The sequence below is a fragment of the Mercenaria mercenaria genome, chromosome 14 (genome assembly GCF_021730395.1).
Source record: "Mercenaria mercenaria strain notata chromosome 14, MADL_Memer_1, whole genome shotgun sequence".
NCBI classification, from domain to species: domain Eukaryota; kingdom Metazoa; phylum Mollusca; class Bivalvia; order Venerida; family Veneridae; genus Mercenaria; species Mercenaria mercenaria.
In genome coordinates, this window is record NC_069374.1 from 49,079,236 (window position 1) to 49,097,318 (window position 18,083).

At 36.0% G+C, this 18,083-nt stretch overlaps 2 protein-coding genes across 9 annotated transcripts in view; one reads left to right on the top strand and one right to left on the bottom strand.

Moving 5' to 3' along the window:
- LOC123527519 (ABC transporter F family member 4-like) overlaps positions 1-18,083 on the top strand; it is a 182,739-nt gene that overhangs the window by 77,660 nt on the left and 86,996 nt on the right. The window lies entirely within an intron of this gene.
- LOC123527516 (uncharacterized) overlaps positions 1-18,083 on the bottom strand; it is a 148,588-nt gene that overhangs the window by 23,411 nt on the left and 107,094 nt on the right. For 5 of the 8 annotated variants that reach the window (XM_053523444.1, XM_053523448.1, XM_053523443.1 and 2 more), the window contains exons 8-16: positions 15,889-16,033; positions 15,155-15,294; positions 13,455-13,594; positions 12,671-12,773; positions 11,485-11,788; positions 10,822-11,067; positions 5,294-5,417; positions 2,494-2,822; positions 2,067-2,264 (exon numbers count right to left, since the gene is read on the bottom strand). The gene's annotated coding sequence lies outside the window, so the exon portion shown is untranslated. Of the gene's footprint in view, positions 1-2,066; positions 2,265-2,493; positions 2,823-5,293; positions 5,418-10,821; positions 11,068-11,484; positions 11,789-12,670; positions 12,774-13,454; positions 13,595-15,154; positions 15,295-15,888; positions 16,034-16,063; positions 16,352-18,083 lie in introns of those variants that run through there. The other 3 variants (XM_053523447.1, XM_053523446.1, XM_053523449.1) reach the window with 3 other exon arrangements.

Consider the following 18,083-nt stretch of genomic DNA (forward strand, 5'->3'; position numbering starts at 1 on the left):
TGATGGAATCTGGCCAGTTCAATAAAGGAACCAAGATCTTATAGTGATACAAGTTGTGTGCAAGTTTGGTAAAAATCAAGTCATAAATGAAGCTGCTATTGCACAGACAAGGTCAAAATAGCTAATTTTTGCCCTTCAGGGGTCATAACTCTAGAACCCATATTGGGATATGGCCAGTTCAAGTAAGGAACCAAGATCTTATGGCAATAGAAGTTGTGTGCAAGTTTGGTTAAAATAAAATCATAAATGAAACCACTATCGTGCAGACAAGAAATTGTTATGGCACAAAAATAGCAAATTCTGGCCCTTTGAGGGGCAATAACTCTAGAACCCATGAGAAGATCTGGCCAGTTTTAAAAAGAAACTGAGATATCATGCCAATACAAGTTTTGTACAAGTTTGGTCAAAATTGCCCGCAAAATGTGGTCTCTTTCTTGTTCACAAGAAATTGTGGACGAACGATGGACGAAGGGTGATCACAAAAGCTTACCCTGTCACTACGTGACAGGTGAGCTAATAAAAAAGAGCTGTCTGTAAGACAATCCGCTCGACTTTTCTCAGTGCTTGACTCGAATTAGAGCTTTGCCAGTAAAATTAATTCCAAATTAAAAAGGAACATGATTCTGTCAAAATTCAAATCAGAGTTATGGGGAAGTTTCTCCTGGTGTAGGCTTTGAAAGTGAATAAGAATTTTAAGTTTTAAGTCAAAAGCTTTGACAGTAACAAAGATATTTGACTTTATAAAAAACTTTAACCAAAGATTTTCAGTTAAAAAAGAGGCATAATTCTATCCAAATCCAAATCAGAGTTATGGGAATTGTTTCTCCTGGGGTAGACTTTGATAGTAAATAAGTATATTTAAGTTTCAAGTCAATAGCTTTGATAGTAACAGAGGTATTTGACTTTATCAAAAACTTTAACCAAAAATTTTAAGTTAGAACGGGGCATAATTCTGTTCAAATTCAAATAAGAGTTATGGGGATTGTTTCTCCTAGTGTAGAATTTGATAGTAAATAAGTAGCTTTGATAGATATTTGAGGTTATCAAAAACTTTAACCAATGGAGATGTCGACACCGATGCCAACTCAGACACAGGGGCGAGTGCAAAATGCTTTTAAGCAAACATTACTAATTAAGTTCTGATATATGCATTGGACTAAGTATAAACGGCTGAGAGCAATACAGAGTACCTCTTAACCAGTGCCAGACAAATATAGATTAGCAAATTCATATATCAAACTAGAAGGAGTTTTTGTCACAAAAACACGTCTCCCCTATGTATACCTTTAGTTATGGCAGCCATTTTGTGCAGCTAAGCGGAACGTGTTGGTGATATGCACAACTGGGCATGGCACTGATCATTCCTGTGCAATTTGTCGAAATCCGGTCAGCAGTTTGACCTATGAAAGCCGGACAATGTTTCTTGAATTTTAGTTCTAGCTGTCATTTTGTGCAGCAAAGCAGAACGTGCCAGTGACATGCACAACTAAGGTTGGTACTGATCACTTCTATGATGTTTTGTCTTAATCGGGCCAGCAGCTTGACATGCGAAAGCGGGACAAAATTTTTTCTATTTTAAGTTTTGGCGGCCATTCTGTGGAGTGAAGCAGAACATGCCGGCAATATGCAAAACTAGGCTTGGTACTGATCTTTCCTGTGATGTTTCATTGAAATCCATGCAGCTAGCAGTTTGACCTATAAAAGTCAGAGAAGATTTTTCTATTTCTAACTTTGGCGGCCATTTTGTGCAGTGAAGTAGAACAAGCTAGCAATATGCACAAAGAGGCTTGGAACTGATCTCTCCTGTGAAGTTTTGTCAAAATCGAGCAAGCAGTTTGACCTGTGAAAGCCGCACAAGATTTCTCTATTTTTAGCTCTGGTGGTCATTTTGTGCAGCGAAGCGAAACATGCAGGCGATATGCACAACTAGGGTTGGTACTGAACACTCCTATGTAGTTTTGTCGAAATCTGGCCAGCAGTTGACCTGTGAAAGCCAGACAAGCTTCATGCAGACGGACGGACAGACAGACCGACGGATAAATATACAATGATAAAAGGGTACATACTTGTTTCAAGAGCAGCTCTAATGCCATTTAATTCTCCTTCTGCAACGAGGTCTACATTCTTGACAATATGTTCATTCTTCAGTAAGTTTATACCATACATGACCCAAGGTAAGATTATACTCCAAGACGACGTGTCAACTGTTTCCATTGACGTTCCTTCAAAGCATCTGTCTTCAGCTCAACCACCAACACATTCGCCTAAAAAAAGTTTTTAACATTCAATATAATTCATGAATACTCATAATCATAAAACTCTCAGCATGTCCAAAGCAGTCTTTAAATTATGTTAATCAGCTATTTAAATAATTTACAGACTACACAGTTTCAAAAATAAATCAATAGTCGATGTTGTAATCAAAATCAAATTTTGAGAATAATGTGTTTGTAATTTTATGTAGATATAAGAAATGATAAAATTGGTGCTAACCTTTGCAAATCCTTGATGCAATCATTTCACATGTTCATATAAAGCACCGGCTCTCAGTACGACAGGTAATTCCCCCATCTGGTTCAACCGACCGTCAATGCCTTGTCGGATCTATAACCAGCTCTCAGTCCGGCAGGTAATTCCTACATCTGGTTCAACCGACCGTCTAGGCTGTGTCGGATCTATAACCAGCTCTCAGTCCGGCAGGTAATTCCTATATCTGGTTTGACAGACCATCATTTTTCTGTCATTAAAGATCTTTAACCAGTTCTCAGTCAAGCAGGTAATTCCTTCATCTGGTTCAACAGACCGTCACTGCTCTGTCAGATCTATAACCACACATAGAGGAAGTATATGGAAAGTGTGAAAGAAAACAAACTTCTTTTTATTATGCAAGGATATTTTCTAGTTTTATTTAAAATATTTTACTTTGGTTCTTATTATTAATAGATTTGAACAACAAAACACGTACTAGTGTAAACAGGTTTATTTTTCAACTTCTTTGAATTTCATTTAGGATATTTAAATGCCTTTTAAAGGTATATTTAACCAACATTTCATATTTGAAAACAGTACTATGCACTTGGTTGAAAATAGTACACACTGTTATACATGTATGGTTGAACACAGTATAAGTGTGTTAACTGCGCTTATGCTATAAAACTGAAAGTTTTTTTCAAAGAAATGACTATTACCGCATGATTTAATTGTGAATGTAGTTAACATACAAAATAAATTTATCTATTTAGTGAAGTTATATATATTTGAAGAGGATTTCTACATTTAAAGTAAAAATCTTAACATAAAATATATAGGGGGAAGATAGCCACTGGATATCTTTAAAAGAGCTATTCATATAATCTTCAATACACAGTCATCTCATTTGAGCATTGCTGATGATAATTTCATTGGAACATTTAAAAATGGCTCAGTGGTGGGTGCCTGAAGATCACTCAGTGGTCTCTTGTACTTGAATCCTACTTAAATTTGTATACGGACAGGCCAGTGTGTATTTTTATGTAATTTCCTTTGGTGTAGTTTGGCAAACTGAACTGAATTTTGTGTTACTTTGCAGGGTGTTTATAATAAATGTTCATGGAAAAGAATGAAAGAAGTTTAATGAAATTCTTCCAATTGGTTGGTTTGTTATGTACTGATCTGTGGATTTTTAAACAATTAAAGGGCAATAACTATATGGAAAATTGACCAATAAACAAAGGAAATGACGGGCATCATCAAAGTATGTTGGTTCATAGTATTTCAAGTTTGATGAAATTCTACCTGCTAGTAACTGAGAAATGGCTGCGGATGGATATTTTTGTGCATTTTTCATTAAATCAAGGGCAATAACTCTAACAGAAACTGACCAATCGAAAAAAAACTTGAAGGGCATCATCGCAGTATCTTGGTTCATGTCTATTTCAAGTTTGATGAAATTCTACCTGCTAGTTACTGAGAAATGGCTGCAGACGGACATTTTTCATTAAATCAAGGGCAATAACTCTGAGGGAAATTGACCAATCAAAACAAAACTTGACGGGCATCATCGCAGTATGTTGGTTCATGTTTATTTTAAGTTTCATGAAATTCTACCTAGTAGTTACTGAGAAATGGCTGCAGACGGACAGACTGACGTTCCCACAGATGGACCTTTACTGGGTAATTCTTTTGTTAAAAAGTACCCAATATGCTACAAAAAGTACCCAATAAACACTACGGAATGAATAGAATTTACCGTTACCTATTGTTCTCTATACCCAACAAATGTTCATTCGTGGGCTCGGACTGAAGGACAGACAACGCCATTTCAATACCCCCTCCCGATTTCATTGGCGGGATAATATGAAAGAAGGTCACTAGGTCAAAGTCAATATCAAAGATTATTTAGTTACACAAACCTATGCATGTGGTCCAAATCTGAAGGCTGTAGCTACAGAAATGTGAAAGTAGGTCACTAGGTCAAGATCAAGGTCAAATCAAGTCAAGGTTCATCTAGCCACTCAAAACTATACATATGGTCCAAGGTTATAGACAAGAAGATTTTTAAAGTTTTTCCCTAGATATAAGTCTATATCAACTATGTGACCACTGGGGCTGGGCCATATTTGACCCTAGGGGGATAATTTGAACAAACTTGGTAGAGAATCACTCGATGATGCTACATTACAAATATTAAAGCCCTAGACTTTGTGGTTTTGGACAAGAAGTTTTTCCCTATAAAAGTCTATGTAAACCATGTGACCCCAAGGGCAGGGCCATATTTGACACTAGGTTAATAATTTTAATACTCTTAGTAGAGGACCCGTAGATGGTGTCACATACAAAATATCAAAGCCCTGTGGTTTTGGACAAGAAGATTTTCAAAGTTTTTCCCTATATAAGTCTATATAAACCATGTGACTCTCGGGGCGGGGCCATATTTGACCCTAGGGAAATAATTTGGAAAATCTTGGTAGAAGACTACTAGATGATGCTACATACAAAATATCAAAGCCTAGGCTCTGCGGGTTTGCACAAGAAGATTTTCAAACATTTTCCCAATATAAATCTATGTAAATTATAAAAATAAACTAAGGGCCATAACTCATTAAAAAATTGTTAAATCAGTCTGATTTTCAGGGGGACACTGCTAGGGTACAAATACATCATTCTGAAAAAGTTTGGTCAAAATTCCCCAGTAGTTTCGAGATGCAATATGTAGAAATTGTTAACGAATGGAAGGACAGACGGAACAAATAATGACACATTCTCTATGAACATGGCATGAAGTTTGATATTTTATGACAATATTGGCTGTTACCAGATTCTGCCAATTCCAGAGCCTCCTTTTGCCTTGGCAACATTGTGTCTCTCTTCCAGGTCTTCCTCAAGTCCTCACACATTGTTATAGCCTTCAGTGCTTCATCAGGAGGGAGTGGCTCACCCTGAAATACCAGGACATTTACACGTAAACTGTTGTCTAAAATATAACACTTTCTCCTGCTGTTCATACATTAAATTACCCATATAACCAATATAACAACATCTTAAAAACATTCACAATGTAATATTTATCAACCAAGAGGGCTCGGTGGAGTTTACATGAAAAATGGCCTTTTAAGCAATTTGCTTAATTGATTACCGCCGTGCAAAATCTGTTTGCGGAGTCGATATGGCTGACATGTATTTCTGTGTAAGTGTCAATGTAAATTTACTATATATAACATACATAAGCGTTTTAGGGGTCAGAAACATAAACTAGACATGTAATATGTTCTTTCAAAACAAATTAATTTACCCGTAGGAAGCAACTTGATTATAATGAGCCATGCAATGAGAAAAACAACATAGAGGCTTTGCGACTAGCATGAATCCAGACCAGCATCCGCGCAGTCTGGTCAGGATCCATGTTGTTCACTTTCAAAGACTATTGTAATTAGAGAAACCATTAGAAACCCACTATGCTGATTTTTTCGTGGCACGACTCAATTATTTTGTATTTCTTTCGGACAAAGATTAGCAAACTTGTAATATTTGTTTAAGAACGCTTGAATTTCTGTAAGAAAAAATCACATTTTAAACAATCAAGAAACTTGCTTTTCAGTCAGTTTGTTGACATGATTTTCAACGTTTTTATTTAAGTACACCACAGAAGAATGTCAGAAGCTGAAGCAGTGTTTTGGTTACTTATAAATTATAACTGATTTGAAAGAAATACTGCTAACAAACTTCAGTGCTTTGAAGATTTACCATCTAGTGGATAACTTACAGTCTTTTCTCTTAGTTAAACAAGAGCTGTCATTATTGGTGACAAATGCCCCCGAAGTAGGCCCAAGAATGTCACAGTTGTATGCGCAAAAAATCACGTATCATTTTGTGACCTTGACCTAAGAGGCCTCCGTCATAAGTGTGACACATCTCAATATGGTTAACATTTGTGTCAAATTATTTTCAAATCCCTTGATAAATGGCAGAGTTACAAACCAGACACAAAACACCTTTGACTTCTAAGGGTGACCTTGACCTTGGAGCTAGGGGTCTGGGTCTTGCACATGACACCTCATCTCATTATATATAACATTTATGCCAAGTAATTTCAAAATGCCTTCATCAAAGGCAGAGTTATGGACCGGACAAGAAACAGACCATGTTAACCTTTGACATCTAAGTGTCTTGACCTTGGAGCTTGGGGCCTGGGTCTTGCTCATGACACATCGTCTCATTATGAGGAACATTTATGTCAACTAATTTCAAAATCCCTTAATGAATGGCAGAGTTATGGACAGGACATGAAACATACCCTGTTAACCTTTGACGTGTAAGTGTGACCTTCACTTTGGAGCTAGGGGTCTGGGTCTTGCACATGACACGTCATCTCATTATGGTTAACATTTATGCCAAGTTGTTTCAAAATCCCTTCATGGATGGCAGAGTTACAGCCTGGACAAGAATTTACAGGACGCATGGACTCAAGCACACACGGACGGATAGTGCGATTTTAATATGCCCACCTTCAGGGGTATAAATTTTTTTTTTAATACATTTTGATAGTGTAACGAACTAACAAGCAGACATTTATTTGTGAAAAGTCCAAGTTTACTTGTATTTCGATAAATATTTCTGCAGAAGTGTTGAGATCGTCTACGTTTGCTCTCTTGGTAAAGTACAACACTTCAAATTACAGGTCACAAGTTTAATTCCCGGATGAGGAACTGTTTTTCGGTGACATCCTTACTAAACATGTGATTCAGAGATAGTAATTGTTGCTTAGTTATCACAATTCTCATCATTTCATCGCAGACTGACCGAAGAATTTCGCCGTATCACATTTTCCTGAGTATGATCGAGTTTATTCCATCTGTGTCCAAGGAATTGGAGCATGGGGTGGCAGCAAGGATTTTCTTATCAAGTTTTCTAAAAACTTTCAGTGTGGGTACTGGATTTAATTATGCCAACTCAGATGTCAAACCATGAATTCACGTTTGAAAAAAAAACTAACAATACTTGTGTGATGTTGCAAAATATGAAATAAATAATGATCTTTCTCGTAGCTCAGTATAGTATCATGGGAAAATCAAAACAATAGAATGTTGCGTTTTCACCTAAAAAATGAAACTCAGATTTTGTTTGTGTTCCTTTAGATGTAAATTCATATAACATTCTAATATTAAAGTAAATTATAAGATAATAATAAAGAAAATCAATTATCTTCTGGTTTAGATGAACGTATATAAAGAATATAAAGATGCTGTACAATGATGTCATCCACCCATCTAACACCCACATCCCCCTCCCCCGTTCCCCAACACACATACACAATGTTGCGATTAGTTCCTTACTTGCGGTAAAATGTGTTTTTGCTTAAGATAGCAATACGGGCTAGGTCAATATACTGACTTTAAGAAACAGATGTTTTACAACAAATAAAATTTTAGACTGGTACTCCAGCATTGTATTTTCAGCATTGTAAGTAAAATCTTTTTATGGTTTGATGCAGAGTAAAAAATAACGAGTTTCAGTTACCTTTTTAAGATAAAATTATAGCAAAAAAAAATTGCTTTTTCCTTCGCATTCACATAATCTTTCAGGTCTAGATTAATTTAGGAAATACACTGCATAAATATATCTTTCCTTTATATATCATTTATTATCAAGGTATCTGTTTGCCTTGCTTTGGTAATTAATGGGTACCGTTACCTTAAGTTATACTATACCATACCTGTGTTTGAATGTCGTCATTACTGTGTAGACGTGTTTGAGAAAACGTTTTTCAAAATCAAAAAGAATAACAATAACATGCAACTAAATTTAAAGTTTTTTTTGACAATTTAAAAGTTAACAAAATGAATACCCATTGTCTTGCATGTGTTTCTCATATTACTAAAACATTACATTTTGTAAAAATCAAAATGCCAGAACTCAGTTGAATGGTTTTCAATATTATGTACATTTATATGGTTGGTTTGATTTAACGTCGCACCGACACATGATAGGTCAATTTGGCGACATTCCAGCTTTTAATGGTGGAGGAAGACCCAGGTGCCCCTCTGTGCATTATTTCATCATGAGTGGGCACCTGGGTAGAACCACCGACCTTCCGTAAGCCAGCTGGATGGCTTCCTCACATGAAGAATTTGACGCCCCGAGTGAGGCTCGAACCCACACCGCTGAGTGGCAAGTGATTTGAAGTCAGCGACCTTAACCACTCGGCCACAGAGGCCCCTTACATTTATATGGAAAGAATAAGCAGAATCAAGGGAAGATTGATGAAAAATATAAATACGAAATAATTTTCAGATGTTAATTCTTTATAAAACTACAAGTTAGCTCTTATCGGTATATTATTCTAAGAAGTACATGTTTCCATACCTTGAAAATATTCTTTTTATATAATTAATATGGTACGTTGCTGAAGTTATTTTCTAGCCTGCAAGACAAGATTTTCTTGTGTTTTTTCCATTTATGGAATAATTTCTTTTACACCTCACCTGTGATGTAAATTTTCTCATGTGCTGTAGTTAATGAATGAATGCGTAAATTAATAAACTACTTAAGAGATATTACCTAAGTTTTTTAAATCATAGTTTTGAAGTTAAAAAGCTTTGAAATGAAGACAAATGTCCATATATTTCTCAAAAACAGAAATATAGACAATATCTTAACCAGAAGTGTATAGTTATGAGCATTTAATATTTTCATGTTAAGAAAATGTTGTGATCAAGGAAATGTAACTCTTCTTGAACATGGAGAGCATAAACATCAAAGGGACATAACATAGTAAAGATTTTTCTAATTAGGTGCATTTGATTTAACATTCAACTTTGATCTGGATTGCTAAATAATGAGCCATGATACTGTGTGCTAAAAAATTAGAACATCTGGAACAGTCTAATAACAGCAAAACTATGCTTTAGCAGAATGCAAATAGTTAAGCTCTAACTGGGACTCGAACCCAGGACCTCTCACACCTAAGGCATACACTCTACCACTTCCCTGTGACAGCAGCAGCTAATAGCTAAGCACTTTAATTGCCTGGATTACATTGCGTGGACTGGAACAATAATCGGTGAACTCCGGATTATCGGTGTATTCGCTTTGTTACCTAACAGCAATTTTCGTGTAAAGAAAAAATATAATCTAAGTCTGCCAACATCGTAATTGGTCAAATCTGCCCAAATTTCTCTGATGTGTTGTTCAGAGTATGAACTTACTAACTGGTAATACCAGTGAAATATAACATACACTGAATCTTTTATATTTGCCCTTTTAGCAGCTGTCGAACGGAAAAGACCGTGAGCTTTGTCCAAATATAAGTAATCATAATTTTATTATTTTACCAGTTTTGAGAGGATTTCAATTGATGGGAAATTACAGTTACAAACTAAATACCTGTCTGCAACACATGAAGTCATCAGCATTCACTGTCATGGGTATGACTAACATCAAGTGTCAATCATACATTTCAATTAGATTATAGAGACAGAGTCTTTGTTCACATTTTTTATGGTAACCGGTGCATTTGTAAAAATCACTTTAGTTTGAAAAATCAAAGTATGCAAAGAGCTATATTATGGTCTCTACACTATATAATAATAATGTGTTTTATAGAAACACATTTGTTTTATTTTATTTGTTTTCTATTGATTGAAGAAAACGGTATGCAAGAAAACAAATCTATCATTAGCTGATGATGTAGATGAAAATATCTTGCTCTCAGGTAATTGTTCCGCAGTTACTCGGCCGAGACTCGTTACCACCTAAATAGTTAACCTCAAGCCAGATATTCCATCGGCACCTTCGACCAGTGAAAGATTCTTACAGTCTACCTATGGGACATCACAAATACATGTATTCAGACCAATGACACATAAAGTATAGTGCACTAGCTCTAAATACGTATTTAAATTATGTTTTCCTTGTTGAATTTACTTTTACTCCTCGGAAATAAATATGACTCCCAACACCTGTTGTCCTTGATTGATAAAAACAACTGTTTTCTATTATTCTATAAATGCATTGTCAAGAGTTTGAAATAATTAATAAGCATAATTATATATACCAAATATATCTGTTTTTCTTGCGTTATATAGCTTTTCCCGCAAAAATGACGTCATCAGTGACGTCACAACTGGTAAAGTTAGTAACGTTCTTTTCACCATAGTGTTCAATATATGACTGTAGATTTATTAGCAATACTTGTTTATCAAAATATTGAATTTATTTCCCCCCATTATTTTAGCCCAATATGTATATGGAAGCGTACCAAGCCCTTTACACATAATCTTAACAAATGAAAGCAATTTTGTTAGAATTATAGACAAATCAAGATTGACAAGAAAAAAATCTTACAAAATGTTCATCTTTCTCCCTGTCTACCAGAAGGACTACTCTGAGGTCTTGTCCTCTACGTCTTGTCCTTGGAGACAATGTTCATCGTTCTGCAGACAGAGCTACCTGCGTCTGTACTGGACCATCAATGAGCTTCATGGTATTTGTGGAGGCACCCTACTCACCCTCAATGTTGTCATACAGCCAGTTAGTTGGGAACAGAAACCAAAGTTTTTTGCTCAAGGATATGCTGACCTTTTTGTAGATCTAAATGTAATACAAACATGCTCTCTTTCATTCTTATTCTCTTGAAATGTGTTACAAAATGACAATAATGGCATGTCCTGTGATTTTACCCATAGGAGCATAACTCCCCATAAACACTACAGATAAAAAAATCTTGAGCTTATATGTGACCTAAAACACACTTATTGAGACATAAACATTGAACTTGGAAAGTTTAAGGAACAGAATTGTATACCCCAATACATTGTAACTCAAATATATTCGACGTAAGGAAACACAAAGCATTTAATTTAAAACTTGACCCTATACTGATAATTCCTGTCGAATTTAATCACACTCTGCTTGAAACTTAATAATATAATGCTTTTGACAATAACTAAAGTAAGCAAGTGCAGCATCAAAAAATGAATGTAACTTCAAACAACAGGGCAGTCTTACATCAACTTGTTTCTCCCAGTACTTCGTCTTGCGTTTCAATGCCTGTACTTGTGTAATCGGTCAAACAACTTTAAAAGTATTTGCTGTGTCTATAGACTGCACATCTCGGTTCTGATCGTGACTTCTGTATATGAGAATGGAACTCTGTCATCTCGTTACTCAACATACTGCCAAATCAACTGAGAACATCCTTGTGCCAGCAGCCATATTTCAATGTTACCTTAGACTGTACTTTACCAAACTGTACGATGATAGGACCTATCTCTTTCTGGGTCTCTGATGTGTCAAAGTCTTTCTAGCTGACCTAATTTTAAAAGTAGGAAATATGAAAAATACTATTTGAAAGAAACTTTCTGATGGAAATATTTTCCACAAGTACAATTACATTTAAATACGTGTAAAATTAAATATTGCTATGATTATTTTGATTTAAACTATAGGGTATAAAATCACTGACTTGAAAAAAATCGTAACTATTTAAAAATAACATTGATACAAGAAACGCGGCAATGCCACGAAACCAGGTTTTCAACACTTTTCGTAAGAATAAAAAAGTATACTGAATCACAGTGCACCACTTTAAAGCACAACCTAACCCTAACCCTAACTTTAAAGCACAACCCTAACCCTAACCCTAACCTAACCCTAACCCTATTTTTAGTAACAATGACCTTGACCTTGATCCCAGAAACCCCAAAATCAATCCCAAGCTACAACATAAGAATAAAAAAGTATACTGAATCACAGTGCACCAGTTTAAAGCACAACCCTAACCCTAACCTAACCCTAACCCTATTTTTAGTAACAATGACCTTGACCTTGATCCCAGAAACCCCAAAATCAATCCCAAGCTACAACTTTATATAAGTTTTCTATACACCAAGTTTCATCATGATAGCTCATTCCAAAGTTAAGTTATTGACCGGAAACCCTTTTTCTATTTTAAGTAACAGTGACATTGACCTTGACCCCAGAAACTCCAAAATCAATCCCAGCCTTTGTCTTGATATAAGCTACATACATACCAAGTTTTATTTAAATATCTTTACCAAAACAAAAGCTATTGACCGGAAACACCAGTTTGACGCCGCCGCCACCCGCCCATCCGCCCGACCAACGACATACCCCAATCTAATACATTGTGTAAAAAGCAGGCACTATCTGTCTAATCAAGAGTAAACCATACTTGATTTGTTTAAGTGTTGTCATCTGTGTAAGTAGCTAACTATCCTCTGGTAGCTTAGGCCGTCCAGTGTCAGATCCTACAATGGCTGGTATCTCAACCATACCTGCAAGTATTTTTGACCATCAAACTGAAAGCTAGACTGCAAAATATTTATGTAGTTAGAGCTATCACAAAATATGACTTAAATCCCTAAACACCATTCTCTCAGAGGAAAGGCAGTGTTTCAGTTGTTTCCACCTTCAACTTAAAAATTATACTGTGGACTGGTTTGTTTGGTTTTGTTTTGTGTCGCACCAACACAATTATAGGTCCTATGGCGACTTTCAAGCTTTAATGGTGGAGGAAGGCTCAAGGTGCCCCTCTGTGCATTATTTCGTCACGAGCGGGCACCTGGGTAGAACTACCAACCTTCCACAAGCCAGTTGGATGGCTTCCTCACATGAAGAATTCAACGCCCCAAGTGAGGCTCGAACCCACATCAATGAAGAGCAAGTGATCTGGAGTCAGCGACCTCAACTGTGGAAGTAAAGTCTGCTACAAACTTATGAAGAAACTGTTACTCCCACTTTGATCACCCTAGAAAATTATGTAACACCTTCACTTTACATACTTGGTCTAAAGAAACTCTCGTAAGTGTCAAACTTAAAAACTTCATGCTCTCTCACTCTAAAAAACAACCCTCTTCATAATGAAAATGAATTGATACAGATAATAGTTTAGTGATTTTATATGAAATTCTAGCCTATAAGTAAACTAATTCAATGTTGAACTATTACAAACTTACCGTGATATAGTCTTCAATTTTCTAACAGTTTTCTGTATAGCAAAATAGGATTCTTCAATGAATTTGATACCACCAGGGACTTTTGTCAGTATATTCTTTTAGGTTGCGTTGATGCGTCAGACTCCAAAGTCAAAACCCACCTGCAACATTTGTCAAATTATACGGTACAGATCTTTATACTATACTCAAGCAAATGGTGTAACCCTGTCTCTGCTGATAAAATGCCGAAGTACATTTGTCTCCCACTAGAATGCAACTCAGCTAAAAGTTACACTAAAGTGAACAAGTTCACCCCCTTAAAAACTAGAGCTATCACTAAAGGTGATGAATGTACCCCCCGCATGCACTGACACAGTACAGTGCAATTTGACGCACACAAGATTGCATAATTATGCGGACTGTATATAATATATAGACTGTATGTATACAGTATAGTAACAAAAAACAAAGTCCCATAACTATGCAGAATATTTATCTAAAAGAATGTAACATGCACCATGCACTACTAGGGTTGGTACTGATCACTTGTGTGAAGTTTCATTAAATTGTGTGCAAGGGTTTGGTAGATTAGGCACACACAAGATTGCATATGCAGACTGTATGTACATAGTATGTTAACAAGAAACAAAGTCCCATAACTCTGCAACTTTTGTCGCTGAAAGAACCTAACATGCCCCATGCACAACTACTGTTGTTACTGATCACTTGTGTGAAGTTTCATTAAATTGTGTCAAGGGGATGAGGAGAGATGGTGCGCACAAGATTGTGTCTATGTATATAGTATAGTAACAAAAAAACAAAGTCCCATAACTCTGCAAATTTTTTTTCTAAAAGAACCTAACATGCCCCATGCACAACTACTGTTGGTACTGATCACTTGTGTGAAGTTTCATTAAATTGTGTCAAGGGGATGAGGAGAGATGGTGCACACAAGATTGTGTCTATGTATATAGTATAGTAACAAAAAAACAAAGTCCCATAACTCTGCAATTTTTTTTTCTAAAAGAACCTAACATGCCCCATGCACAACTACTGTTGGTACTGATCACTTGTGTGAAGTTTCATTAAAATGTGTCAAGGGGATGAGGAGAGATGGTGCGCACAAGATTGTGTCTATGTATATAGTATAGTAACAAAAAAACAAAGTCCCATAACTCTGCAATTTTTTTTTCTAAAAGAACCTAACATGCCCCATGCACAACTACTGTTGGTACTGATCACTTGTGTGAAGTTTCATTAAATTCTGTCAAGGGGATAAGGAGAGATGGTGCGCACAAGATTGCGTCTACGGACAGACGGACAGACAGACAGACAGACGGACAGACAGACAGACAGACAGACAACCTGAAACCAGTATACCCCCCCTTACAACTTTGTTGTCGGGGGGTACAATTAAAACTTACCCTACTTCTAGTCACCAAAACCTTACCCTAACTGACATGTAAGCAGGTCCATACCCATCTTAAGTATTCTTAACTTTATCACATCTCAAGTATTTAAGAACTTACTGTATTTGAATTTCCAGTCATCAAAACCTTACCCAATCTAATCACTTACTCCTTGCCAAATGCCAAGTCATCAAAGCTTTACCCCATCTCACAAAAACCTTACCCCATATCAAGTCATCAAATCCTTACCACATCCACCGGAATGTTACCTCCATCTAAAGTCATCAAAATTACAAATATTTTAAAACAAACCTGATATCTAGAGTTTTTAATCCTTCGAAGACTTTAAACAATGGCCTCCCAACCAAACAGTTCCTGCTTTATGTTAACTCTTGAACTGGTGGGTTCACATAGATCAACTGACTTGTTATGAATTGCTCATGAATCATAGGCTACAAATGTCAACAATTTCTATTTCAAAAAGAAATCAATAATCTAACAGGACATGAAATGGAAATTACTAGTAGAAATCAAGACCTATTATTTTGTTTGTGGAAACTGTAAACTTTTCCTTACTTTTCTTAAAAAAAAATATACAAATTTAAATCATAATATCCTTGCAATTCACAATTAAACATTTCCGTCTAACTTCAGCTGTCATGATATTCACTATTGTATGAAATAGAGGACATGCCTGTCTAAAAGTAACTTTTGTTTGTTTGTTTTGGGTTTAACACCATTTTTCAACAGTATTTCAGTCATGTAACGGTGGGCAGTTAACCTAACCAGCGTTCCTGGATTCTGTACCAGTACAAACCTGTTCTTCGCAAGTAACTGCCAACTTACCCACATGAATCAGAGAATCAGAGGTGGAGACTCATGATTTAAGACACAATGTCGTTTATCAAATAGTCACAGAGAACATACGCCCCGCCTGAGGATTGAACTCATGACCCCGCGATTTGTAGACCAACGCTCTACCTACTGAGCTAAGTGGGCGGGCTAAAGGTAACTTTTTACACAAGCTTGCATTCTTACTATTTTACCTTTGTTTCCGACTGGGCTGCTGTGAAATATCAGTGTCCATTGTGTATCAACCTTATCTTCTTTCTTACCAAGCAGACCATATTATAAATATTTTGTCCAGGCATCCAGTGCTATCTCCAGTCTCGCTGCAAGTCTCTTCTCAACCTGTAACACATTATACATGTCTCATTATACTCTGCCTTGAAACAGTATTAGCTTATTTTCACCAGTATAACAGGCACACCAAACAGACACCTGTACATGTATACCTATTTAAGTAGAATTGAACACAGCAAAAATATTTTCTTTAATCCATTACATCAAAGGAATAGACACTTTTTTAAGTCTAAGCATACTTAACTTTGGCAGCAGTTGTATTTGCCTTTGCAACCAGTGCAGACCAAGATCAGCATGCATATCTGTGCAGTTTGGTCATGATCTGCATTGTTCACTGTTCAGTCAGTAAATCTTCAGTAAATACCCCTATGAATTATAAATGATAATGTCAAAACTGAAATACGAGCAGTCCATTTTACAGTAAATACAGATCATGTAAATGTACACAGCTATCAATTTAGAATACAAAATTTAACTAGTGTTTGATTGTGGCGCCTTTGGCAGGGCATAACAAGAGCTGTCCGTAAGACAGCACACTTGACTTTCCTTAATGCTTGATTCTGAATAAGCTTTGCCAGAACTTTAACCCAAAAATTCTAATTTGAAATTAGGCATTACTCTGCAAAATTCTAATCAGTTTCTACTGGTGAAGCCTTTGATAGTTAATAACTGTTTTAAGTTTTAACTGTCAAAGCGCTTATTTAAGAGTCAAGCACTGAGAAAAGTCAAGTCTGCTGTCTTACGGACAGCTCTTGTTAACGTAAGAATTTTTTAGTTAACTAAGTTTTGAAAGTCGCATAAAAAGTGCAGTTTAGCAACTTTTTGTTAAAAAGTTGAAAAAATATTTTACAAGGCAAAAAAAAAAAACCCCGAAACATTCAGGGTACCTGGGTTGGGCAAAAAATTTAGGGAAGGTTGGAATACCGGAAATAAACAATTTTTTACGCCTAAGACAGTGTGCTTGACTTTGCTCAATGCTTGACTATGACTGAATTATAGCATTTTTTGCCAGTAAAAGCTTTATAGAACTGTAATTAACTAAAACATTTTAAGTTAAAAAGGGCATAATCCTGACACAATTCAAATCAGAGTGGGGATTAATTATAATTGTTTCTCCTGGTGTAGACTTTGGAAGTAAATAAAATTTTAAGCTTTAAGTCAAAAGCTTTGATAGTAACAGAGATATTTGACTTTATAAAAAAACTAACCAAAAAATCCAAGTTAACAAGAGCTCGTCAAACACGAAATGCCCCCCTTGATGCATTTAGTAATTGCACAAGAACAGAAATTATATGCTCACTGTAAACAAAAGTTCTACCATTCTGGTTTAATCTGACCTTGACCTTTACCTAACAAGAGATTACAATGTGATCTTGGTGCCATCCACTGAGCCATTTTTGAATGTTCCAAATTTCAAAACTAGCTCAAGGTCAAAATCAAGGTCAAATTTCATTTCGGTACAAAATCATGTGAATATGTGGTCCAAATTTGAAAGCTGTGGCTTGAGAAATGTGAAAGTAGGTCACTAGATCAATATCAACGTCAAATTTCATTTCGGTAGACAGAAATATGCATGCGCTTCAAATTTGGAGGCTGTAGCTTGAGAAATGTGAAAGTAGGTAGTAGGTAAAAATCAATGTCAAATTTCAATTCAGAACACAAAAATATGCATGCGGTCCAAATCTGAAGTCTCTACAATCAAAAATGTGAAAGTAGGTCAGTAGGTCAATCTCAAGATCAAAGTTCATTTCGGTACACAAAACTATGCATGTGGTCCATATTTGAAGCCTGTATCTTCAAAAATGTGAAAGTAGGTCACTAGGTCAATTTCAAGGTCAAATTTTTTTTGGTACACAAAACTATGCATGTGGTCCAAATTTGAAGGCTGTAGCTTGAGGAATGTGAAAGTAGGTCACTAGGTCAAAATCAAGGTCAAATTTCATTTCAAAACACAAAACTATGCATGTGGTCCAAATTTGAAGCCTAGCTGTACCTTCAAAAATGTGAAAGTAGGTCAATGTCAAGGTCAAAAGTTTTTTCGGTGCACAAAACTATGCATGTGGTCCAAATTTGAAGGCTGTAGCTACATAAATGTGAA